The sequence below is a fragment of the Cherax quadricarinatus genome, chromosome 46, assembly GCF_038502225.1.
Source record: "Cherax quadricarinatus isolate ZL_2023a chromosome 46, ASM3850222v1, whole genome shotgun sequence".
Lineage (NCBI taxonomy): Eukaryota > Metazoa > Arthropoda > Malacostraca > Decapoda > Parastacidae > Cherax > Cherax quadricarinatus.
This window is the reverse complement of record NC_091337.1, coordinates 5,658,186-5,680,533: the sequence shown is the minus strand read 5'-3', so window position 1 is coordinate 5,680,533 and position 22,348 is coordinate 5,658,186. Positions and strand designations below refer to the sequence as shown.

Genomic DNA, 22,348 nt, shown 5'->3' with positions numbered 1-22,348 from the left:
GGGTAAAGAGTGGGGGGGGGAAATAGAAGAGAGAGAGAGAGAGAGAGAGAGAGAGAGAGAGAGAGATGCAGGGTGACAATTTGTGGCTGACGTCTCCACCTCGTTGGGGTAAATTATGCCAAAAGTTTGGAGAATTTTTTGTGACTGACTTCAATAAAAAATTTTTTTTTTCCTCCAACGATTTTTTAAGCGTTAATTTTTTGGGGGGAGTAGTTAGCGGAAGTACTACAGCGCCTGTAACAAGACGCACTACAGCACTTGAAAGAGGACGCATTACAGTACCTAAAAGAGGGCGCACTACAGCCTTGCAACAGGATGCACTACAACACCTGAAAGAGGACGCACTACAGCCCTGCAAAAGGACGCACTACAACACCTGAAAGAGGATGCACTACAGCCCTGTAATAGGACGCACTACAGTACCTGAGAAAGGACGCACTACAGCACCTAACAAGGACGCACTACAGCCCTGCAACAGGACGTACTGCAGCACCTGAAAGAGGGCGCACAACAGCCCTGCAACAGGTCGCTCTACAGCGCCCTGTTACAGGCAGAAATGTTAAAGCCTAATCTCGGGAAAATGTTGCATGAAGAACATTGAGCTGTCAGCTGTCAACTATCAACCAACCTGTGACGATGGTTTTGTGAGCAAGAGAGCACCTATCACGAACAGTCTGGTTCATCAGGCAATCAACATGGATTTATCTTTGAAGAGTCTGAAGAGTTTCTCTGCTCTCGAAGCTCGGCCCTGGGCCAGGGTCGTCAGGTGCTTGCCTGGTCGACCAAACTGTTGCTACTGGCGGCCCGCTCGCCCACATATCCATCACAACCTAGTTGTTCTAGTACTTGGCGGAGGTATTCTTAGAGTTTTAGGGTACAAAGTAATTGCTGGTCGTTGGAAATTTTTGCAGCAGAACTCTCATTACTGGCGTTGGACTGAGCCGCGGGGGGCGCCAACCCCGGAAATCGACTCATGGTAGTACAGAAAAGGGGGGGAAATGCGGAGGATGTTCTGTGCTATAAAGATTCTTAGCTGACTGGTGTGCGGGTTAAGGTGCTTGAATATAAATAATATAGGATAGATATGTATGTAGACTGCCAAACATACAGATAAACAGACAGGTGTACACACACTCATGCAGACACATAGACAGACAGACAGACAGACAGACAGACACAAGCAGAAAGACGCACGGAACACGCGAGGAATCCTGAAATTTTTCAAGATGCAGCAGAAGTGAATTATCAGAAGACGACGCTGGCCTGTGTGACTTACATACTTAATGTAAATAATGAGAGCAGGGATGCTGGGAGATGAGGAATGAGAGATGCTGGGAGGTGATACGAGATACCGGGAGATACAAGATGATGGGAGATACGAGATGCTGGGAGATGAGAAATTCTGGGATGTGATACGAGATGCTGAGAGATACGAGATGCTAGTAGGTGAGAGAGAGAGAGAGAGAGAGACAGAGAGAGACAGAGAGAGAGACAGAGAGAGAGAGAGAGAGACAGAGAGAGAGAGAGAGAGAGACAGAGAGAGAGAGAGAGAGAGACAGAGAGAGAGAGAGAGAGAGAATGCCAGGAAGAAACCAATAAAATTCCACAGATCACTTTAATGCTGCACTAACGACTGCCACTGTTAGTTTATCTCTCCTTTCCCCCCTCGCCTCTCATGGGCCTCTCTTTCCCCCCCTCTCTGCCCACTCGTAACCTTCCCTTCCTCTCCTCTGCCCTATTCCCCTTCCCCTAACTGTCCAACTTCCTCCCCTCTCACTGCCCTCGAGAGTTAGTTTATCTGTGATCTCACACCTCTCCTCCACCTCCTGACCTTACCTGCCATCTTGACTGCCTGGAGGCACCAACATTAACTGACATCTTAACTGACAGAAGCACTAAGAACACCTGTCTTCAGTGACATGAGTACAGGCATCAGCTGTCATCTTGATAGACAGGAAAGGAGCTGTCTAGTGTTTATATCTCTCAGTTTTACCTAGTACTTACCTAGAGGTGTATGCCGGGGGTCGAGTCCCAGCCCCTGACCTCGCTTAATTACTTCGATCGGTATAGTCGCTTTTGTTTTAACCTTATCATGCCTACTCTTTAAGCTTCGTATTAAGTTTGCCTCCAGTACATTTCCATTCTACTCCATCTTAAATCACCCTGATGCTATAGAAGTATTTCCTAGCATCTATCTCTCTTCAGCAACCAGCATTACCTCCCTGTCACTGGTCCTCTTAATCTGAGTAGTTTATACATCTCGGCTGATAAATTAAACATATGCCTGGAGTCGATTACATCTACGCCAGGCTGAGGGACTGATTACCTCAAACTCATTTTAATCTTCACCATTCTCCACTGTGCTGGACTGATGAAGCAAATGTGGCGCGAAACGTTCCCTCAGTGAAGATACTCTAGTGTTGCACATATATATAACTTATCAGCTTGTCGGTGCTCTGAACCATTTATCTATACAACTTCCGGCTCTATCAATTCCTCTTAGAATCACCGACGTTGTAATTATGTCTCCTCTAGTCCTCTCCATCAAGGTCGTCAGGTTCAATTCCTTCAACCTGTCTCGATAATGCAATCCTCTTCAGTTCAGAGACCAGTCAAGTAACAAACTTGTGAATTTCTATAATGAGGTGGGCGTGCTATACCAGGTATACAACTACACACTAGAGCCATGTACTCACTGACTACCTATTCACATGTAGTGCACAAAGTATAGTTATACCCAGGCTCTTATATGGGTGTGAAGCATGGGCGCTGAATGTTGCAACGAGGAGAAGGCTGGAGGCAGTGGAGATGTCGTGTCTGAGGGCAATGTATGGTGTGAATATAATGCAGAGAATTCATTGTAAAGGTTTCTTTCCTCAAAATTCTTCAATGTTATGATGTTTCGCTAATCTTTCACGTGTTGCTGAAGCTGAACGTAATACATGAACCTCTGGTGATAATCTTGGTGGGTTGTTTACTAACATATGCGTTTCACTTTTATCTGCTCTAATGTCTGGTGTTGTACCTAGAGTGTATTCCGAGGGTCAGCACCCCCCATCAGTCCAGCGTAAGCATCACAGCCTGGCCGGTCAGGAGCTGACTTGAGAAACTTGTGCAGTTCCTTGTTGAAGACAGCCAGGGGTCTATAGGTAATTCCCTTATGCATGCAATAAGGGCACTGAAAAATCTTGGTCCAGTCAAACTTACAGAACTGACTGTAACATGGGCTTTCTTGCACTTTAGGAAGATGTAGTCCAACCATCCCTATTTTTCTTCTTACTTCGCAGAACTCCGGCAAGTTTGCAAGACAAGCTTTCCCCATTCCTTAAGCCTCCTGGTTTTCTCTAAAGAATCTCTCTGCAGATGCTCCAGTAATCTTGCAGTCTTCTCCAAAACTTTTGATAATATGCATATTAAAGATACTGGCTTGTAATTTAGTGCCTCTTGTCTGCATATATATATATATATATATATATATATATATATATATATATATATATATATATATATATATATATGAGAACCACTATGACCTTTCTCCAGTTGTCTGCCATCTGCACTGTGTGTACTCACATATTTGTGGTTGCATAGGTGGATCATTAGCTCCTGTCACCGTGTGTGTGTGTGTGTGTGTGTGTGTGTGTGTGTGTGTGTGTGTGTGTGTGTGTGTGTGTGAGAGAGAGAGAGAGAGAGAGAGAGAGAGAGAGAGAGAGAGAGAGAGAGAGAGAGAGAGAGAGAGAGAGAGAGAGAGAGAGAGAGAGATAGAGAGAGAGAGAGAAATTTCTCGTTTTACCCGTGATATACCTGTGAGCGGTTTCGAGATCACTTCTACTCCAGCAACTGTGTTACCAGACTTGCCCAGTAATAGCCTGATTAAGCTGGCTATTGCTACCTGCAGCTCGCTGTAATGCAACGATTTCATTACAGAGAGGCTGACAGCCTTCAGAAACGTGTCTACTTACTTGCAGAAGACTTCTACTCCTGTGTCGCCATTATGCCTTATATTGAAGTCTGCAGGTTGAAAGGTGATAGAGCTCTTGAGCCCAGAAAAATAAAACAGTGAAACACGGGACCAGGAGCTGAGATTTGAACCCCGGCAACCACAATTGGGTGAACACTTTGCAAACTCACTGCCCTCCAGTTGTGCTTATGGAACCCTAAAAATGAAGGCCTTTTTTATCCACTCTGCTCCTCGGATCAATCCTAATTACCCTCCGTTTCCCAGGCACTGTGTGGCCCCTACGGAACTAGCGCTTCCCCATAAATATAATAAGAATAATTTCACCCTTTCATATACCTTTGATGGGATCCAAGAGTTATTCTGCACCAGAGCCCGGCCATGGGCCAGGCTCTTATTTTCAACTTCGTAAGTGTCTCAATGTTCAACTTGTGGTTTTTTTAAATCATTTACCACATTTTCAACTGCGTTTAGTTTACATTTCCTTCAGTATCTCTCGTTCCTAGAAGTATTCACCTTCGTCAGCAGGTGAGGTAACCGGCCTTAGATACTTGTCATGCATAACTGGTGGATTTCTCTCCCTGTGTTCTAAAGATAGTGTTACGAGTGCTTGGAAACACTCCCAGTAATGGTTCACAGAGTTCGTGCCAGTGGTAAGAGATTCCTGTATAATCAAGGTGGGTATCTCGCCAGCCTTGAAAGGAGTTAAAACCAAACAATGCTACTGAGCCATTCTGTCAGCCAAAAAGTGGGTATAAAGACATAGCAAGAAAAATCTCTCATTACAACGTTTCGTTTAAGGATGAGCTTTATTATATAAAGCAATGTATTAGCTTCTTTCTGTACACTTAACGTACTACCCTGGGTAATTTATTTTTAAATAAAAGGCTGCCCCTGTTATCGTCGTCTTTATTTCAACTAGACGACATTGTAAAGCTTCGAGCACACATGCTGTGCAGGGAGGAATCATTAACGTGGATCCTCGGAAAACAAAAGTTCTTTTATATACACCCTATTATTATCATGGACTTTACTGCATTAGCTTCCTCGAGCTGCTGTAAAAGTTGGCTCGCAGGACTTAAATATTTCCCAGAAGCATCGACTAGTTCTCTCTGTAATCGACAAGTCCATTACGTTTTACATTGTTTCGTACCTGTTTTATTTCTCCCTTTTTTTCCGTTTCGCCGACTTACGAAATCATCAACGCTGAAAACAACGTGATTTTCCGCTGCCCAACGGAAAATCGTTTTGATATCTCGCTGCGAAGGTGCCAGGATAGATCAGAAAGCAAAGGTGCCTTATTGTCACATCCTTGTGGAGCTTCGAGGACCAGACAGAGTCAAGGTGACGGGATAATGCCTTGTCGATCTACGAGAATCAGAGAACAAAGGTGCCAGAACAGTGCCGACTGTTATGACAGAAAGAGCAAAAGTTCCAAGAGAACGCCCTGTGGAGCCGGCTGTTGACAGAAGGAACAAAGGTGCTAGGAGAACGCCCTGTGGAGCCGGTTGTTGACAGGAGGAACAAAGGTGCTAGGAGAACGCCCTGTGGAGCCGGCTGTTGACAGAAGGAACAAAGGTGCCAGGAGAACGCCCTGTGGAGCCGGCTGTTGATAGAAAGAACAAAGATGCCAGGAGAACGCCCTGTGGAGCCGGCTGTTGATAGAAAGAACAAAGATGCCAGGAGAAAGCCCTGTGGAGCCGGCTAACAGAAAAAAGATGCCAGAAGAACGCCCTGTGGAACCGGCTGTTGACAGAAAGAACAAAGGCGAGAGGAGAGCACCATGTGGAGCCGGCTGTTGACAGAAAGAACAAAGGTAAAAGGAGAGCGTCCTGTGGAGCCGGCTGTTGATAGAAAGAACAAAGATGCTAGGAGCAACGCCCTCTGGAGCCGGCTGTTGATAGAAAGAACAAAGATGCCAGGAGAGCGCCCTGTGGAGCCAGCTAACAGAAAGAAACAAGATGTCAGGAGCCGGCTGTTGACAGAAAGAACAAAGGTGCCAGAAGAACGCCCTGTGGAGCCGGCTGTTTACAAAGAACAAAGGTGCCAGAAGAACGCCCTGTGGAGCCGGCTGTTTACAAAGAACAAAGGTGCCAGAAGAACGCCCTGTGGAGCCGGCTGTTTACAAAGAACAAAGGTGCCAGAAGAACGCCTTGTGATGCTCAACTTTTTCATAACTTTCACATTATTCTTAATTATTATGGCTTACTGTTTCCCTTCATGGAAAGGGGAAGGGGAAGGGGAAGGGGAGCGTTGATGCTGGTGAAGGGCTCTTCAACAATGGAAATGGAGCGTCACACCTCTTCCTTGAATTAGACCTGATGACCTTCCGTTCTCCAGACATGGGTATGACCTTTATATTGCCATGTATATAAGGTCACAAAAAAGTCTGCTTTATTTCTCCCTTCCCTTTTATTTGACTTCTTTATTCTTTCCCTTAATCCTCCCTCTCGTTTCTTCCTTCCTTCCCCCGTTTTAACTACCCTCCCTTCCTCCCTCCCTCCTTCCTTCCCCCGTTTTAACTACCCTCCCTTCTTCCCTCCCTCCTTCCTTCCCCCGTTTTAACTAACCTCCCTTCCTCCCCTCCCTCCTCTTCCTTCCCCCGTTTATAAAACCACCCTCCCTTCCTCCCTCCCTCCTTCCTTCCCCCGTTTTAACCACCCTCCCTTCCTCCCTCCCTCCTTCCTTCCCCCCGTTTTAACCACCCTCCCTTCCTCCCTCCCTCCTTCCTTCCCCCCGTTTTAACCACCCTCCCTTCCCTCCCTCCCCCCTTCCTTCCCCCGCTTTAACTACCCCCCCTTCCCCCCTCCCCCCCTTCCTTTCCCCCGTTTTTAAATACCCCCCCCCCCCCTTTTCCCTTTTCCCTCCCCCCCCTCCCCTTCCCTTTTCCCCCCGTTTTCAAACTTTTTCCTCTCCCCTCCCTCCCCCTTCCCCTTCCCCCGGGGTTTTAATTACCCTCCTCCCTCCCTCCCCCCCTTTTTAGTTTTCCCCCCTTCTCCCCCCTGTAGCACAGCTTCCAAAAAATTTCCCGGAGAAGAAAATACATCCTTTAACCTTGTGAAGAATCCCTCTCTCTCTTCTCCCTTTCTCTTCTCCTTTACTTTCACTTCTCCCTTACTCTCTCCAGGTAGAAGAGGGAGGAAGATAAGAGGAAATAATCAAATCTACTCAACAAATCTTCCCTACTGAAGGTATCTCCCTCCCCTTGATGCTGCTGATGGGCTCTTGATCCAGGCAATGGGATCTACCCCCCCATTCCTCGGATTAAACCTGATTGCATTCCATTTCCCAGGCGCCGTATTGCCTACATGTGCTCGTAGGGAACACCAACAGCCTGACTGATTACCATAACTGGACGCCAGGACTAAGAGAACCAATCAAGGACAGGTATAATCAAGGTAAGAGGTAACGGGACAGGGTAATTGGGAAAGAGGTAATCAAGGGAAAAAGGGGGGCAGGGACAGGTATAATCAAGGTAAGATGTAATCAAGGACAGTGGTAATCAAGGAAAGAGGTAATCAGGGAGAGGGGTAATCAAGGACAGGCATAATCAAGGTAAGAGGTAATCAAGGACAGTGGTAATCAAGGAAAGAGGTAATCAAGGAAAGAGGTAATCAGGGAGGGAATAGGGCAGGTATAATTCCCAAAATGAATCAAAGGGCAGGGGAATCAAGGGAAAAAGGTAACGGGACAGGGGAATCAAAAGGGAAAAATGTAAAAAGAGGGTAAACAAGGGAAGAGGTAATCAAGGGGCGGAACCCGGAAAGGGGGAATCAAGGGTAAGATATAATCAAGGTAAGAGGATAACGACTTTGTTTCCCCACATTATGAAAAAAAAGAAAAAGTTTTTTCAAAAAAACAGTTTTTGAGAGAGAGAGAGAGAGAGAGAGAGAGAGAGAGAGAGAGAGAGAGAGAGTGAGTGAGTGAGAGAGAGTGAGAGATGTGAGAGAGAGACAGAGAGAGACAGAGAGAGAAACTGATTGATTACATCGTCTTTATACCTCTACTGCCTCCTCTGTATTGGACGGAAGAAACCTACTCTCCAGACGAAACGTTTCGGAATAAAGATACCTGTCAGACACACGTTTTAATCACCAGGCTGTTCTGGCTGGCGACTCGCTGACCCACATATATATCTAAATTTAAATAGAGCTTGGAAAAGCTTTCACAATATGCGCTATGGTTTTTTTTTTTCATTAATTTCTTCAATTACATTTACAAAAAGGGTCCCACTTCAAAGAGGAGCTTCGTAAGAGGGTCGAGTGTGTGTCCGGGCGAGAGTTCCTGACGTCTGTTCCTTTCTGGGGCTGGGGTGTTGGGGATAACACTTTGTTTGGGGCATCGAGGTGTGTCCGGGGGAGGGTTTTCCCGACGTTTTGTTCCCGCTGGGGCCGGGCTGTGGTATAACTTCCCCGTTGGTGATCTAGGCCCGAAACCTGATTGATCATACCGTTCACCGGGAGGCCTGGTCTGGGACCGGGCAGCAGGGGCGGTGACCCTGGGAACATATTCCAGGTAGCCTGGTCTGGGACCGGACCACCTGGAAGCAACACCTGATTAGCCAGGCTGTTACTGCTGGTTGCAGGCATTCGAGCGTACGAACCCCCAGCAACCTGGTTGCTCAGCTTGATGTATCCCGAAAATAGTAAGGAATTCTTTTACAAATTTGCACACTGAAGTAACTTCTTACGAGACTCGACAGAAGGAGCATACTTCACCCTCTCTCTCTCTCTCTCTCTCTCTCTCTCTCTCTCTCTCTCTCTCTCTCTCTCTCTCCTTCTTCAACTCTTTCTCCTTCTCCTCTCCCCCCCTCCAGACCTCATCCCACTACCTCCCCTCCTCCTCATCCCACTACCTCCCCTCCTCCTCAACCCACTACCTCCCCTCCTCCTCATCCCACTACCTCCCCTCCTCCTCATCCCACTACCTCCCCTCCTCCTCAACCCACTACCTCCCCTCCTCCTCATCCCACTACCTCCCCTCCTCCTCAACCCACGACCTCCCCCCTCCCAAAACCCCCACCTCCCTCCTCCCATCCCACTACCCCCCCCCCATCCCACTTTCCCCCCCCCTCCCCATCCCACTATCCCCCCTCCCCATCCCACTACCTCCCCTCCCCCCCTCATCCCCACCCCTCCTCCTCATCCCCCCTACCTCCCCCCCTCCTCCCCATCCCACTACCTCCCCCTCCCTCAACCCACACCTCCCCCTCCCCATCCCACTACCCCCCCCCTCCTCCTCATCCCAATTTCCTCCCCCCCTCCCCCCATCCCCCACCCCCCTCCTCCTCAACTCCCCACCTCCCCCCTCCTCATCCCCCCCACTCCCTCCCCCCCTCCTCAACCCACCACCCCCCCTCCTCCTCCCACTCCCTCCCCTCCTCCCCCACCCCCTCCCCCCCCCCACCCCCCCCCCCCCTCTTCACCTCCCCCCCCCATCATTACACGAAAAGAAATTTAATATAACGATTTGCATAGTGTCCAAGTCGGTCATATTAATTACCGATATCAACCCCTTTTCTTTGGCAATTTTTTTACTTAATTGGTCTTCGCCATTGCAATTTATTTAATTTTCCCGGGAATTGGGGAATTTGTTTTTTAGAGTGATGTGATGAGACCTGGGGGCTTTTTTTGGGGTACAATTTTTTTTGGGATTTTGGTGATAGCTTTATTGCGTGTTTTGTTCAAGTAGGATAGACGCGGATAGGGGGGGGGCCAGGGAGGGGAGGGGGAATAAGGGAGAAAATAAGGGATAGGGGAAGTGTGGAAGGGGGGGAGGGGTTAGGGAAAAGAAGGGGGGAAAAAGAGGGAGAGTTTGTTTGGACGGGGGGGGAGGAGGGTTTTAAAAAGACAACATGTGGATGGAAGGAGGGAGGGAGAGGAGGAGAAATATAGAAGGGAAAGAGGGAAGGAAAGTTGGAGGTATAGTATGAGAGAAAGAGAAAGAGACAGAAAAAATCATCAATAAAACTGAAAAAACACAAAATTCTTCGGGAAAAAATCAATGGTAAAAACGCACTTCTGGAACCTACCTGGAACCTCACCTGGAATCTACCTGGAGCCTTACCTGCAACCTACATGGAGCCTTACCTGCAACCTTACCTCGAGCCTACCTGTAGTCTGTTCAGGGTCTCATCGCCCCCGAGGCCCGGACCCAGACCAGACCAGACCAGACCAGACCAGACCGCTGATACTTCATCACTCAGGATGACCTTCACAATAAAAGCAGTGAAATGCTTTTTCTAATATTCTAGTGTTACGAGGGACGCAACATTCCAGACCCTCCCGCCGTCACCATCCTTCCAGATCCTCCAGACGTCACCCCAACCCTTCCAAACCCTCCAGACGTCACCCTTCCCCATCCCTGCCAGACCCTGTTAAGATGTCTTTAAATTTGCAAAGTTTTATGGGCTCAAGCAAGTCGTTTACAGCCGGAAAAAAGTCATCCATTCTTTTCCGAAAGTCACCTTTCAGAGCGGCCGGATACATTTCGAGGACGAACCAATTCACTTAGAAGGCAAAAAAAATAAGAAAGAGTGATGTTTATTGCTTGCAGTGGGATGCAGATATGACAGGGCGCTAAAGATACGACCCGAGCGCTTTATTGTCTCTTCGACGAGATCCTCCCCCTTTATTTCTGACGTGACGGGAACGAACGAGACGGCAGGTTGCGAGACGAGCTGAGAGAGAGAGGGAGGGAGAAAGTGAGAGAGTGTCAGGGAGACAGCCAGAATCTGAGACAACCACAGTCGGTGGCAGTTTACCACAGTGAAGTATATTATTAAATTCATCCCTGACTATCAGAACAGCGGCTGACCTCAGCCTGCGGCTCCATCACTCGCTGACAGCTATATCCATCTGAGGACGGGCAACGACCTGTTTTCTCAGCGCTCCTGCTGCTGAGAAAACGCGGTTGATGGAGCTCACAGCGTAATTTAACTCTGCGAACGTTTGTGAAGATGAATGAACATGAACCTGGGTGTGGAATGTGACTGCAAGGTCCAGGGAGAACTTCCTGCTGAACCGTGACAGTAAGACCATGACCCACGAGGGTTGGTCTGGGACCTGCCAGCCCATGGATAACCAACCTAGGTAATCTACACATATGCTATGTATAATAACAATAATAACAATAATTTTTATTTCTACGCGTACATTTCCAACGTACACAGACCATAGCTGATATCACTGACATACTATAAAGCCCCTTGTTATGCAGAGCATTTCGTGCAAATTAGGTAAATATTGACCCACACCAGTCGACTAACACCTAGGTGCCTATTTTACCGCTATTTGTACAGAGGCAGCAGGTGTCTTAAGGAAACACTCCCTCTTCCCCCCAAATGTTTCCACCTGTACCGCACATCGAACCATGGACTTCAGTATGTTAGCCAAGGGTGCTACCAGCCGAGCTACGGGACATCAATAACGATTATTTGTCTAACTATATTTGTGTGTACCTGTACCTAAATAAACTGACCACAGATGTGTGAGGGGGCAATGGGTTGGGCACGAAAAGGTTGGGGGGGGAGGAAATGGCTATGGAGGGGTACGAGTGATGTTTTGAGAGGGGAGAGCCCTGTGTGGGAGACAGATCAGAAAAATGGGATTGTGTGGGCGATAGATCAAGAAAAGGGGCTGTGGGGGCGATAGATCAGGATAGAGGGAGCTGTGTGCGATAGATCAGGAAAATGGGACTGTGTGTGCGAAAAAAAAGGGAGTTGAGGGGAAGCAATGGAGGAAGGGGGAAGTAGAGGGATAAGGTAGGAGGAAGAAGAGGGGGTTAGAAGAGGGGTGTAGAGGAGGGAGAGACGTTACCGCTGATTACAAGCGCAGCCTCGCAAATTCAGGCAAGATATATCCTTCCCCTGTGGTGGGTGTCGTCTGCTCTGCTGGGTTTACACCAGGCGGCGGCGGCGGCGGCGGCTACTGGAATTAGGAAGCCAGAGTCTTGGGTTCTGTAATCTGCTTCAGTGTCTCAGCCCTGTTTACCTTGTTACTCTTACTGCAGCCACCACTCAACACAACCAACAATGACAACACGCTCTCAACCAACAATGACTACACACTCAACCAACAATGACAACACGCACTCAACCAACACGCACAAAACACACTCAACCAACACGCACAAAACACACTCAACCAACACTCACAACACACTCAACCACTATTCTCTTTTTCATTAAAGGTGAGAATAGGTTAGACTAGATAATAAATTATTATTAATATTATTATTTCAACACACCGACCGTGTCCCACTGAGGCAGAGTGACCCGAAAAGAGAAGAAACACTTTCATTCCATCGCTGCCCTTTTGGGGGGCCGAACTGCAGTTCCCTAAACTGCAGCATCTCCTTTCCTTCTCCCCTTTAGAGCACAGGAATTTACCCCTTTCCCACCTCCAGGACTCAAGTCCAGCTAACCAGTTCCCCTGACTCCATAAATGTTACTTTGCTCACACTCCAACAGCTCGTCAAGTCCTAAAAACCACTTGCCTCCACTCATTCCTATCCAACACTCAAGTATGGGAAAATTTTGCCCCTGCTTTAAAAACCCTTTACCCCCCCCTCCGCCCGGGTTTATACCCCCTCCAAAAAAATCCTATTTTCTTTCCCCTCCCTCTAAATGTCCAAACAACCTCAACAACCCCTCCTCAACCCTCTGGATAATACTATAAATAACTCCGCTCCTCCTAATCTCCAAGACACGGATTCTCTACATAATATTCACATTTGTATAATTATTATTATTATTATTATTATTATTATTATTATTATTATAAGGGGAGTGCACAGCTCCTGGGGAAATGGGAGGACATCAGGTTTAAGGATGGGGTGATCAGGTCCAATTCTTTGGATTAAGAGCACCCTCACCAGCGTCAAGGAACCTTTCATGAGGGGTGTGAGAAATGTCAGGCTGTGCAGTGGCGCCAGCCGAGGTTTCGAGCGTTAAAATCAACACATTTCGCACTTCTGGTGTGAAGTCGGGATGACCCCCGACAAGAACAACGTCTCCTTGTCGGATCTAGCAAGTCAGGCCGACCGATGTACCGACGATCGTAATTCGGGAGGAAACGAGGGACAAAACTCCCAAGGAAATGTTACGAAAGTTTGTGATTTTATTGTCTTAGAGAGAGAGAGAGAGAGAGAGAGAGAGAGAGAGAGAGAGAGAGAGAGAGAGAGGGGCGGAAATTCACACACACAGTGATCACCTGCCCTGGTGACTTCTGACGATTTATTTTTCTTGAAGGAAACTGCAAGTTTAAGACGATACAAGAAAAACATTCTCTTACCCCTTTTGTGATGCTCAATATTCTCACTCTCTCTCTCTCTCTCTTTTTTTTTTTTTTTTTTACACAGGGTTTGACAAGGTTAAGGATCCCTAGCTTTATTGACAGCTATTTACAGGTTAAGGATTCCTAACTTTATTGGCAAGCTAAGAGCTGTTACCTACATCAGCTCATTTGAAAGCATTTTTATTGTTATGAGACATACAAGTAGGAAACAGGATGAAGTTGGAGCCATCTGTGGGCCAGCATTTTCATTTGATCAACTGACTTTATCTCGTTGACATCATTATGCTGTACGAATGTGTTCCATACTCGAGTCATCCTGGGTATGCATGATCTCAGATGGAGTGATGTTCTGGAGAAGGGTACAGCTCTCTCTCTCTCTCTTCTCTTCTCTCTCTCTCTCTCTCTCTCTCTCTCTCTCTCTCTCTCTCTCTCTTCTCTCTTCTCTCTCTCTCTCTCTCTCTCTCTCTCTCTCTCTCTCTTCTCTCTCTTCTTCTTCTCTCTTCTCTCTCTCTCTCTCTCTCTCTCTCTCTCTCTCTCTCTCTCTCTCTCTCGAGCAAATCTTTGTGGCACCTGAGTGCCTAGTTAAGAATCCCTTAAGGAATACCCTCAAGTGCTAGCCAGATTTTTTTCCCTGCCTTCAAGGTCATTTATTACTTGAGAACGATTCATCCGATCATCTTGAAACTTTGAACCTTTGTGTACTGTAACTAGGCAAAGATTCATGCAATTATTCGTATGTGTGGGTATCCTCTGGTCAATACATAGACCAGTCTCCATTTTAAGAGGAAACTGGACAAGAATATTGACCAGGTGCCAGATCAACCAGGCTGTGATGGATATGTGGGGCAGCGGGCCATCAGCAGCAAGAGCCTGGTTAACCTGGCAACCACCAGACGAGCCTGGCCCATGGCCGGGCTCCGGAAGCAGAAAACTCTAGGAAGTCATCAAAAGGTGTATTAGAGGTATTATAGTTTCTGCGGAGCACGAGAATGACTCTTCTGATCGCCTTCAAACTTTCAATACTGGCGTGTGCTACTTAGCAGAAGTTAGGAAATATAACTGAAGTGTGTAGCTCCTAACTTCAAACTTTATTTTTAAAAAATATATATTTTTGCGAAATAACTTATGTATGACTCGTCTTAGGGATTCATACTTCAGAGAGAGAGAGAGAGAGAGAGAGAGAGAGAGAGAGAGAGAGAGAGAGAGAGAGAGAGAGAGAGAGAGAGAGAGAGAGAGAGACAGAGATAGACAGAGAGAGACAGAGAGAGACAGAGAGAGAGAGAGATAGAGAGAGAGAGAGAGAGAGAGAGAGAGAGACAGAGAGAGAGAAAGAGAGAGAGAGAGAGAGAGAGAGAGAGAGAGAGAGAGAGAGAGAGAGAGAGACTGATACACAATACGTTTAGGTTGTGTAAAAGCAAATTTGTTAATTTACTGACAAAATTTAACTTTGAACTGCCGAATCCTGTTCAATAATTGAAGAATTCTTCTTTAGAGCGGATTCAAACTTTCCAGCGATGCTGTGGCTTTTGCTCAGTTGAAGATTTGCGTCGATTTTTTACCTCGTGTAAGTTTTAATTTGACAGTTTTATTAAACGAACCAATTTCTGCAGATTAAATGGTAAATATCTTCTCCATTCGGCTTCAAATCTGGTTTAGATAATTTTTTTCAGCTGATTTCGGGCTGTGTTGGCGCTAGTTTGTCAGTGTTAGTGAAGAAATTGTGGAAATTCATACACTGGATTTTCAAGTGATAAATGGGGAATGCTTCATTCGATCGGCTTCAAACCTTTATCGCTGATTAGTTTTAGAGGAAACTTTGAATAATTATTTGACTGTCTAGGTGTCCTAACACAGTTTTTTTTTTTAAGCATACTAAAAATTTTGAGAATTTGAAATAGATTATCTCAGAAAACCGAAAAATGTTGAAAACTCACACTTGGGGTATTTTTTTTTTTAATTTCCATGAGTTTAGTGAACCCTCAAAGATCCTTTTTTTCATACGGTTTTATTGCAGAGCCGGTCATATACTCGGGCACAGCACTCCATTCTTACTGCAAGGTTTTTTTCTTTAAAGCCTGAGAACACCTCATCCGATCGGATTGAAATTTTCAAAGGTGAAATATAAACATTTCTCTGATGTTTGTTTCACTTAGGGAAAAAAACAGATCCAGTCTTGCAGGATCGTTCTTCCTTCATCGTGCTTGTAATATCTTAGCACGTTGGCACTCGAAGCTTTTCGTTACAGCCTCTACCAGTTTAACGTTCCACTGTAGGCATCACAGCCCCTTTAGTTGCTTTAAGGAACATTTTCAGTGTGTTTGTTACATCCCTGCAATTCCTTACGCTATTTCCGGCTCGAGTTAAGTCTCCGGTAACCTTCTAGTCTACTTCTCCTGAGGGATCGGTGTGTGATTGTTGGTTTAAATTGTTCAGTTGCCTTGGGGTTGTCATGGTTGGAGTCCTTCTGCAGGTGTTTCTGGGGGTGGAGGTTGTTTGCCCTTCCACCTGTGTTTGGGTTATTCTGCTTTTCTTTGTCATTTCCTCCCAGTCCTCCTTTCGTTTTTGCAGTCTTTCCGTTTCCGTCTTACATCTCAATTTGTATTTTCCTCATTCTGTTGATAACATTCGCAAACCAGCGTATGTAGAGGTCGCTTCCAGTGCTCAGGACATAAATACAAGGATAACAGTATAACACTCTTGCCGCGGGAGCGCTGACCCCCGAAATCCCCTCCAGGTATATAAAATATGTTGTCAGAATCTTTGGTGTTTAACCCTGTAAAGTATAAACCTGTTTTATAAACTAGAGAAAAACCGAGAGTTAGTTCAACTTCCCTTCCTTCCAACTCCCTTATAAAAAGTCTTTACCTCCTTCCCTGTTCAATTCCCCAGAGTCCTGCCCCTCCCACTCGCATCCCTCTCACACAAAAAGAGTCTTTGGGCATGATCCAAGCTCCCAGACAATCCCACAATATATATACAGCTAGTGGACCACCAGCCAGCTCATTTTTTAAAATTTTCGAACATATACGAACATTTTCGTACATTTCCTGGCGGCAGGGGTGGCGGTATTTTGTGTTAGCGTGGGCAGGGGTTGTTAAGGTGGACCCGAATGATCCCTTTGACGTGAAAGTCCGTCTTGCGAATTATTTATGTCACGTTTCTAAGTCGTAAGTTAACCCGTGGCTGTCACTTTTCCTCCATTCTTCTCTGCCTCGCCTCCTCCATCCTTCTCTGCCTCGCCTCCATTCTTCTCTGCCTCTCATCTGCCTTGATATTTTACGATCTCTTTTCAATCTTAAATCATCCTTAACATTTCGATGTGTTATTTATGCCATTATTTTCTCTCTCTCGTTTCTTCCATTTCTTTTTCGTCAGTGGTTTTGTGTGTTTCTCTCTCTGCGTGTGCGCCCGCTTGCATATACGTATGCGTACTTACCTGTAGTCACCTATTTGTGGCTGCTGGGGTCGATACGTAGCTCCTGGTCCAGCCTCTTTGCTGGTCGTTAATAGGTCCACTCTCTCCATGAAAGTCTACAACTCACTTTCTTGGTGTCTCTCTCCATTCCTACTACTACTACTGCTACTACTACTATTACTGCTACTACTACTATTACTGCTACTACTCCTTCCCCCCCCCCTCTCTCTCTCTCTCTCTCTCTCTCTCTCTCTCGCTCTCTCTCTCGCTCTCTCTATCTCTCTCTCTCTCTCTCTCTCTCTCTCTCTCTCTCTCTCTCTCTCTCTCTGGCAGTCTTGTTGATGAGTTTCATGTATGCGAGGCTCGGGGTGCCACAACGCTGCATATGTTAGCTGTGAGGTAACAATCAAGGCTGGAGGTGGCTAGCAGTGGGAGTTGGCTGGCTGTGGAGGTGGCTAGTTGTGGGGCTGGCTAGCTGTAGAGGTGGCTAGCTGTGGGGCTGGCTGGCTGTGGAGGTGGCTAGTTGTGGGGCTGGCTGACTGTGGAGGTGGCTAGCTGATCTCCCACTCGCTAATGTATGCACACACTACACTATCCCTCGTCCACACTGTTCTCACACCAGTGGTGCCTCTGTCACCCTCTCATCCCACTAAGAAACAGTTCAGAGCCGGGTTAAAAATATTTACACATGTCTTGGAGTATACATGTGTACTGGTGTATACATTTGGACTGGTGCATCGTATATGTGAAAATAAGTGCAATTACTGTATTTTTCCTACGTATGCGTAGTTAGAGGTCATTTAGTCTGCGTCATTAGCAGTCATTTAAGAGATAGCTCTCTCAGATCATTTAATTGAGTGAGACAGTGACAAGAGAATACTCTTGCCACTCTCCCCTTCAAGAGAAGGGCCTCGATGCTAGTAAAGGGCTCTTGATCTCGGGAAATGGAGCTACCCTTCCCCATTCAGATCAGGTCTGATTGCTTTCCTTTCTCCCCTAGCAGTGCATGATAAACTGTACGGATTTAGCGCTTCCTTCTACCTGATAAGAGTTTGGAGATTTACAGTGTCCTCAGTAGATGCCACACTCCTAGGAATTCTAGTATCGTCTTCCAAGGATGATAAGATGCTAGGACTCGTGTCTATGTCGGGTATAAGAACGACAAAGATGGGTGGGGGAAGCACTGTACCTTGAGGAACAGAACGTTTCACTGTGTCAAAGTCTGATTTAAATCGGTGGTTTACTATTCTTTGTGCCCGATTTGTCAGAAAATTAAAAATAATTTTCCCATTTTTTTTAAATCATTCCTTCCCTCATACATTTCACGTGACATTACACCATGATTACTGTTGTCGAAGTTTCTTACAAAATCTGTATATTACGTCTGTAATTTGGTTATCTCCCAGAGCATCCAACATGTAGTAGGTTAGGTTAGGTGAGGTAAGGTAAAATAAGGTTTGTCAGGAAACAGAACATGAGGTTCCTGACGGTTCTTTTAGTCATATGATGACCCGCAGCTGGAGCTTTTGGTCAACTGACCGAGTCCTTCCACTGGCTTACCGGTCCACCCTTTTAAAAATCATGGTTATGATTATAACCATTATAGTCTACATATGTATATTATATAGTAATGGTTCAGCAGTTGCGAGAGGCAGAAGCACCCTGTTGTAAGCCCATGTTGTCCTGGGACATGCAGGTGTTGTGACTGCATGTGTTTAGCAGTGTTACTTAGAACACTTACATGGATTTCGATAATCCGGGATGTTGTTATTACTGATCTATTGTCCTCTGCTATTGCTTTGCTGCCACATTTGCGGTGTGGGGCTATATCCGTTGTTTTTAACGACTGTGTGATGACCCCCATGTCTAGGCATCCTCGACATACAATATTTAAGGCTCGTAATGGGAGTTTCTTGTTGTTTTTGATGAACAGTATTTCGTTTTTTATTGCTGTAATATTTATCCAGGGGTTAGCATATAATAAATTTCGTATTTTAATTTCATTTATTGCTTTTAACTACTCCTGTTTTTCCTGGACTCTGACTCTTTCAGAGTGAGCTCAACATTATCTATTTCTTTAGCCAGTGTTTACGTCTGTGTTTTAGGTAGACTAGCTCCCTTAAGCTCTGCGATTCTTCGTCTTCTATGGTAGAGGGAGCGTCTCTTTCTAGCTTACGTCTTCTCTTCTTTTTCCTTATCTTTATATGCCTTGAGTTTACTTCCAGCGCCACAGTAAATTCTTTCTCGACACCGGTTCGGATCCATATTATTTCAACTATTTCCCCCACCATGTTTCGTTAATGACATGATTTATTTCATCCCAGTTCATGTTCTTGTTAAATTTGGTGATAACACCATCAATGCTGTTTGCATATTACTGGGCGGAACTGCAGGACACGCAGGTCTGAACTTATATTAGGCTGTGATCTGAATTTACTGGCCTCTGATACTGGTATATTTCGTATCAAAACATTTATTTGTGAAAAATAAGGTCGAGAGTGTTGTTGGCTCCACTACTTGCTAGCTAAAGATGGTCTAAACTGCGCCAGGAACAATCTCTCGACCCTTCCCTCAAAGAACTCGGTGAGTACAGCTCGATGACAAACTTGTTTGTTCGTTCGTTCGTTCTCTTTCTTTCTTTCTCTCTCTCTCTCTCTCTCTCTCTCTCTCTCTCTCTCTCTCTCTCTCTCTCTCTCTCTCTCTCTCTCTCTCTCTCTCTCTCTCACACACACACACACACACACACACACACACACACACACACACACAGTCGTTCCTGCCATGAATCCCCCGTTACCAAGTATTGTTATAGACAGCGTTGGCCAGGCGGCTGCAGCAGCAGCCGCCACAAAGCCGCCGCTAGCACCGATGAGGCAGTGGAGACATCTCCGTACCGTCGATCACCTACCATGAAAGGAAGGCTGAACGCTGCAACGGCGGCCCGGACGGAATTAAGAGCGGAATCGAGGAAGGGACGACGAAAAAGATTGGAGGAAGGAGGAGGAGAAAGATAGGGCCTCGGAGGAAAGAAGGAAGAATAAGGTGGGTAATAAGCATGGGTACAAGAGATAGAGATAGGTAATGAGGATGGATGAGGAGAGATTGAAATGGCCAAGGCGTGGCGGAGGAGGAGGAATCAAAGGAGGAGGAAGAAGAGGTAAGAGCGATGACAATGTTAGGGGGAAGAACTAGTGTGTGTGTGTAATGGAGTGTTGGACTGTAGCGGGTGTCAACACTTCTTCCTAGACGAGGTCGACCCCAGCTGATTCTGTGGTGCCAGAGCTATGTATGTGGTGCCAGAACTGTGCCAAAACCATGTATGTGTCAAAAAACTATATGCCAAAACTGTGCATGTGGTGCCAAAACTATGTATGTGGTGCCAAAGCTATGTATGTGGAGCCAGAACTATGTGGTGCCAAGACCATGTATACCTTTGATATACCTTTGAAGAATTTCGAGAGCATATCTACTCTCTGAGCCCGGCTATGGGCCAGGCTCGTCTGGTGCTTGCCTGGTCAACCAGGCTGTTGCTGCTGAAGGCCCCCTGCCCCACATATCCATCACAGCCTGGTTGATCTGGCACCTGGTGAAGATACTTGTCTAGTTTCCTCTTGAAGGCTTCAACACTTGTTCCAGCAGTGTTTCTGATAGCTTCTGGTAAGATGTTGAAAAGTCTTGGACCCCAGATGTTTGTGCTTCCAGAACTGTATATGGTGCCAGAGGGAGCTGGACAGATATCTGAAGTCGGTGCCGGATCAGCCGGGCTGTAGTTCGTACGTTGGACTACGTGCGGCCAGCAGTAACAACCTAGTTGATCAGGCCCTGGTCCACCAGGAGGCTTGGTCATGGACCGGGACGCGGCGGCGTTGAACCACGGAATGCCCTCCAGGTAGACTCCAGATAGAACTATGTATGGGTACGCCATAACTATGTGGCACCAGGACTATATGGTTCCAGAAACGTATATATAGTGTCAGAACCGTGCGTGGTGGGTAAGATGACCCACGAGGGTAAAGTGAAGGGCGTGGGTGACCCAGGAGGGTAAAGTGGAGGGCGTGGGTGACCCACGAGGGTAAAGTGGAGGGCGTGGGTGACCCACGAGGGGAAGTAAGAGGTGGGTAAGATGACCCACAAGGGGAAAGTAAGTGAAGTGCGTGGATAATGACCCACGAGGGGAAACTAAGGTTCACAAGGCAGGTTATGGAATTAGAAGCTACTAAAGGGGATTACGACGCCATATTCCCCGTCACTCCACACCCTAATCCATCATGGCAAATGTAATAATTCCCTCTTATTCCTCCCCTCTTCTGTTTCTCCTGCGTCTCTCATTTCCTGCCATCTTTATTGTGCTTTCTCTTTGTTTCTAAATGGCTCTCCAGCTGTCTATGTCTGTCATTTCTTTCTCTGAATTTCTTCCCACCACCTGTGCTTTATTTCACCTTCCCCTCATTCCTCTTTCATCCCCCATCCTTCCCTTTCTCTATTCTTCTACAGCCAAGCAACTGCAACCTGTTCTCACTGAGCATCACATTATAGTCCCAGTGGACTGTAGTCAGCAACATGTTCACTGGGGTCAGTTTTCAATTGCTCCATTATGGAAGACTGGAGGAAATAGAACATTGAAAATGAGTGGAGGAGAAACTCAAACTATTCATCTATACCAGTTATCTATATCCATCTATACCAGTTATCTATATTCAAACTATTCGGGAGAGCGATGGAAGATGGTGGTGGAAGATCTCATTTTCAGGGATCATAAAAATGTTGCTACCGCGAGGAAATTGATGGGCTGGATAACTAGAACTTCCAAGACAAGAGATGCTGGGTCACTGATGATGCTCTTCGAGTCACTTGTTTGCTCCAGGCTGGAATACTGCTGTATGCTAGTCATCCTTCAAGCCGAGCTATAGAACGTACAGAGAACTTTCACTGCCCGGATACGTTCAGTTAATAATTATCCCTTTATCGGGCAGAGGCATCTCGACTGTCACCCAGTGGCGGCGCTAGTGAGAGAAGCGGCTGTTTCAGCCACTTGAAAAATGTCCCTGAGCCCTTCCAAAGCCCCTAAATATTATCAGTAGCAATAATAATAATAATGTTGCTACAAAATAAGTCTACTAGCCCCCCCTTCCGACAAGGTAGCTATCCCTGACCCATCCTCTGTGTGGAAATTCTGGCACTGCCCCTGCTAGGAACACTAAGTACCTTTGTATTCTTTGGAACGTAAGCGTGAAAAATACATAATATTCTACACCTGGAACAATAAGGAAACACTGTGATTATCAAATGGTATACAATACCGACAGGTTGGTAGATAAGACACATAGGCAACATTTAGGCAACTTTATTCCGAAACGTTTCGCCTACACAGTAGGCTTCTTCAGTCGAGTACTCTGTCAGACACTGCAACACAATGGCATCTTGGTACAGAAGAGAAAACACCTTGGACAACTTTTTCAAGTGAGAATTGTTTGATCTGAGAGGGACGTGACCTCCCAGTGGCTACATTCTCCCTACTACTACTACTCTGCACCTCTCCTTCCGACAGTATTTAAGTCTCAACACTCACTTGATCTTCAGTTAGTTCCAGACTTTGGAACAGAACTTCTCCAGGCTGAGGGACTGACAACCTCAAATCTACGACTTCAAGGGTGATGGGCTGATTACATCGTCTTCACA

The 22,348-nt window shown here is 46.2% G+C and overlaps 1 protein-coding gene across 1 annotated transcript in view; it reads right to left on the bottom strand.

The window, feature by feature from the left end:
* LOC128696637 (nephrin) overlaps positions 1-22,348 on the bottom strand; it is a gene marked incomplete at its 3' end in the record, with an annotated part of 201,555 nt that overhangs the window by 56,658 nt on the left and 122,549 nt on the right.